The 4,997-nt window shown below is 47.8% G+C and overlaps 1 pseudogene; it reads left to right on the top strand.

The window, feature by feature from the left end:
• Positions 1,778-3,575, top strand: Gm9315 (predicted gene 9315; annotated as a pseudogene).

The following is a 4,997-nucleotide window of genomic DNA, read 5'->3' as shown; positions in this document are numbered from 1 at the left end:
GCTTCTGGCCATTACACACAATCATTGTGAACACTTACAAAAAGGTATATCTGTGAACACGAGTTTCCATGTCTCTGGGATAACTGCCCAGGAGCACGATGGTTGGACCTCACAGCAATTGTATGCTCAGCTCAATTGTTTGTTTTAATTTTTCTTCTGGTTTTTCGAGACAGGGTTTCTCTGTATAGCCCTGGCTGTCCTGGAACTCACTTTGTAGATCAGGCTGGCCTCGATCTCAGAAATCCGCCTGCCTCTGCCTCCTGAGTGCTGGGATTAAAGATGTGTGCCACCACGCCCAGCTTTTGTTTTAAAATTTTATTCATTTACTTCTTTCATAGATGGAGTGTATGAATGCCGAGGTCAGAAGACAAATTGAAGGAGTCAATTTTGCTACATTGATCCTGGGTTTTAGCCTCAGGTTATCAAGCACCATTACCCACTTAGCCATCTTACCAGCCTGTGTGCTGTTGGGCATTGGGCTATACACTGACAGTCTGGTCTCCAGTCAAGCTGAGGTGTAACCCCAGGACCCAGTGGTGATAATTCACCTACATGGGATGGAAGTTCTCTCATGTCTCCTGGAACTCTGGCTCCTGTCAAAGTTACTGCCCCCACAGCCCCCATAAGAGAAGCATGGCTTTAGTCACATAGGCAATGCCCCAAGCTTCTGACCTTCAAGTTAAACTCCTCCCCAGTTACCTAGCAACAGTAAAGATAACAGCATACCTTAAGAGGGGCTGTTTGGCCCCTCCTCATTCTCTTGCTCTCTTGTTCTTACTCTCCTTACACTTACTCTCTCCTCTCCTCTCCTCTCCTCTCCTCTCCTCTCCTCTCCTCTCCTCTCCTCTCCTCTCCTCTCCTCTCCTCTCCTCTCCTCTCCTCTCTCTCTGTCTAACCTTACTCACTCCCTCTTACTCTCTTTCTTCTCTCTCCTTCTTTTCCTCCTTCTCTCCTCTTGGCCATGGCTGGTCTCTCTCTCTCTTTCCACATTTTCTCATACTCCCTGCCTTTCAATAATAAAGCTCTAAAACCATAGACTGTCTCTGTTCATCTAGGCCTGCTGTGCTTACTCTCGCCTGCATGGGAACCTCTCTCCCTCAGCCCTCACTCCCATAACCCCAGTGCTACAGGGTGTCATCCCGTGGCCCCAGGTCAGGGGCTTTCCCTTTACCACCACCACCACCACCACCACCACCCCTTCGAGTGGGGTCAGTGGCTTAGATGCCCACCTGGGTCCTAGTGGAAAGGGTAGCCCTCACACATCTGCCTGCCCAGAGCATAGGAGGAACTCTGGCCAGACATGGGTTATCCCCCCTTCCCCCTCCTTCCCTTGCCCCCCTTTAGTACCAGCAGTGTGCTATGTTTTGTTTCTTACAAAACAGCTGAACTGTTTTCTAGGATGGTGAATTAGGAGACCTGAACAGGTACATAAAAGGGGGCTTTATTAGCGTGTCTTCCAGGCTGTAGTCTAGATAGTCCAACAATGGCTGTCTATTGGTCCAGGAATCCAGTAGTTTTTCAGTTCATGAAGATGGGCATCTCGGGTGGTCTTCACTAGACACTGGAATCCCGAAGATATAGAAAGCCAGTGTAGGAATGAGCTTGCCAGTGAGAGCAAGGGCACGCAGGCAAAGAGCAAAAGCTTCCCTTTTCCATGTTCTTTTTATAGGCTGCCACGGGAAGGTGTAGCCAGATTAAAGGTGGACCTTCCCACCTCAAAGAATCTAGATTACAGGTTGGTCTTCCCACCTCGGAAAACCTGGATTAAAATTGGGACTTCTGCTCTCGTGATTCCCAGTGGCGAGAGGAGGAGGAAGCCCGGAGCGGAGCGGGGCAGCTTGGGGGGGGGGTGCGTGGACCCGCCGCTCCTGCTGCTGCTGCCACCGCCGCCACCGCCACCACCGCTCGTGGGGCTCGTGGCATGAGGAAGGAGGACAAGTGAGACCCCGGGGCAAGCGGGCGGCGGCGCTGCTGCTGCTGCTGCTGCGGGAGGGTAGGGCGGCGGGATGGCGATGGTGGATATTGACAAACTCAACATCGACAGCATCATCCAATGGCTGCTGGAAGTGAGAGGGTCCAAGCCAGGCAAGAATGTCCAGCTCCAGGATAACGAGATCCGAGGACTCTGCCTGAAGTCTCGGGAGATCTTCCTCAGTCAGCCTATCCTTTTAGAATTTGAAGCATCACTCAAGATATGTGGTGACATCCACGGGCAGTACTATGATTTGCTCCGTCTGCTTGAATAAGGTTGCTTTCCTCCAGAGAGCAACTATTTGTTTCTTGGGGACTATGTGGACAGGGGCAAGCAGTCCCTGGAGACGATCTGCCTCTTGCTGGCCTACAAAATCAAGTATCCGGAGAACTTCTTTCTTCTCAGAGGAAACCACGAGTGTGCCAGCATCAATAGGATCTACGGATTTTATGATGAGTGTAAAAGAACATACAACATTAAGCTGTGGAAAACGTTCACAGACTGTTTTAACTGCTTGCCAATAGCAGCCATCGTGGATGAGAAGATATTCTGCTGTCATGGAGGTTTATCACCAGATCTTCAATCTATGGAGCAGATTCGGCAAATTATGAGACCAACTGATGTACCAGATCAAGGTCTTCTTTGTGAACTTTTGTGGTCTGACCCCGATAAAGATGTCTTAGGCTAGGGTGAAAATGACAGAGGAGTGTCCTTCACATCTGGTGCAGAAGTGGTTGCAAAATTGCTCCATAAGCATGATTTGGATCGTATATGTAAGCCCATCAGATGGTTGAAGATGGCTGTGAGTTTTTTTCAAAGAGGCAGTTAGTCACTCTGTTTTCTGCACCCAAATACTGTGGAGAGTTTGACAATGCAGGCGCCATGATGAGTGTGGATGAGACCCTCATGTGTTCCTTCCAGATTTTAAAGCCTGCAGAGAAAAAGAAGCCCAACGCCACCAGACCTGTCACACCACCACAGGGTATGATCACAAAGCAAGCAAAGAAATAGATGTCACTTGACACTGCCTGGTTGGGACTTGTAACATAGCGTTCATAGCCTTCCTTTTTAAACTGTGATTTGCTGGTCAGCTTGCCCAGGTAGACCTGTCTGTCCCTCCTCCATTTGATTACTGCTGGCACTTGCTGGTTATAGCAGCAAGCCAAGCACTTCATTCTCAAGAGAGCATTTTGTTTTGTTTTGAAACTCTGTTCCCTTTGCGGACAGCTCTGATGATGGCGTTAAGCTGTACACCCTGGCAGGTTATCCTGTCCGAGGAGAAAGTGTACAATTGATCTTTTTTAAATTTAGTATAAGTCATGAATAATGTAAATGCCTGTTTTCTTTAGGATATAAAGAGAGCCTTAGAGTGCGTGAGTCTCTACATGCAATTGTCATAAATGCATTCTGTTGATACAAACCACTGTGAACAATTTTTTTCCAGTTTGTTTGAAAGAACTGCTTTCCCTCATTGTCTTGTCATGTACAAACTAGTGTCTGCAGCTGTGGCAGCAGGAGTGACCTGCCTGCCTCGAGCCCTGCTCAGACTATCTGAAGCACACTCCCTCCCACTGCACATTTAATAATGATTAAAGCCATTCTTAAAAAAAAAAAGTGGGACTTCCCACTTCAAAAGAAAAAAAGTTCTCACAGGTGTTCCCAGCAGCTTGGGTTTTACTTCATTCCAGATGAAGTCAAGTTGACAACCAAAAGTTGCCATTACAGGTGGCTGGGACATTGTACATCCACACCCACAATTTATGAGAAATTCAGTCACTGTGAACCTTTGCCAGTGTTTGTGTCACTGTTTTTATTTTAACCATTTTGACAGATAAGCAATGATAGTTCACTATGGGGTTTATTTGATTTAAAAACAAAGAGAAGGGGCTAAAGAGATGGCTCAGTGGTTAACAGCATTTGATGCTCTTCCAGAGGACAGGAATTCAGTTCCCAACACCCCCATCAGGCAGCTCCCAACCAAGTGTAAGCCCAGCTCCAGGAAACCAACCAACTCTTTTAAATCATCTGAGTGATTCTAGTATGGCTTCAAGGATGAAAATCAACTTCACAATCTGAATGAAAAATTAAATAGTAGAGGGGTCATAACTACTCCTAAAGCACGGGGAAGTTTTTTATTGTAGCTATAAGGAAGAAAGCAGACAGAGGAAAGAGGCCAGACTGAACATGCCTACAGACTAAACCATGAGAGAAGAGAGGGAGGGAGGGAGAGAGAGAAAGAGAGAGAGAGAGAGAGAGAGAGAGAGAGAGAGAGAGAGAGAGAGAGAGAGAGAGAGAGAGAGGAGAGAGAATATTAATCACTGACCAAGAGAGGTGGCCAGGGGCAAGAGAACAGCATAACCCAAATGGCTGAGTTATACAGGGATCAGGCTTGGGGAAGGGAATCTAAAGTCTAGCTCCCAGGAAGGAGAAATTTAGGGTAGGGGATGGGGTGAGCTAGGAGGAGCCATACTTACTGAACGATGCTGGGCGAGCTGGGAGGAGCCATAGGTACTGAGGAATGCTGGGAGAGCTGGGAGGAGCCATAGGTACTGAACAACACTCCTCCCCAGTTTCCTAGAGAAGAGACACAATCCAGTGTTCTGTTCTTGGATGGTGCGCTCACGTTTTCCCCTTGAGCATGGGGCCCTGTCCTCTGGAAGGAAGATTCTGCTGTCAAGGGCGGCAGTAGGGCTAGTGACGAGCTTTCTTCTGGCCCTATAAAGCAGAAGTTTCTGTACCTGTAACTGCCTGCCCCTAACTCTTCCTTTAAACAAAAACCCTTCTGATTTTAGAAATTGAAATCCCAGAACTAAGGTCCCAGCCACCTTGTACAGTGCCAAGGTCCTGACCCTGGTCCTGAACTGGGATTTTATTGTGAAAAGGAGGCAAGAATCCTCCCTGGGGTGGCAGACATCAGCAGAAAGATCTAACTACCTCCCTCTATGATCAGAGAATGTTCAGAAGCCAAAGCTGGGCAGCAGGATCCTGAAAGGACAAACACCACTGTACAGAGTTGACACGTGGT

Source organism: Mus musculus, chromosome 12, assembly GCF_000001635.26.
Source record: "Mus musculus strain C57BL/6J chromosome 12, GRCm38.p6 C57BL/6J".
Taxonomy (NCBI): domain Eukaryota; kingdom Metazoa; phylum Chordata; class Mammalia; order Rodentia; family Muridae; genus Mus; species Mus musculus.
Note: the sequence above shows the minus strand (reverse complement) of the source record. Positions and strands in the feature narration are given on the sequence as shown.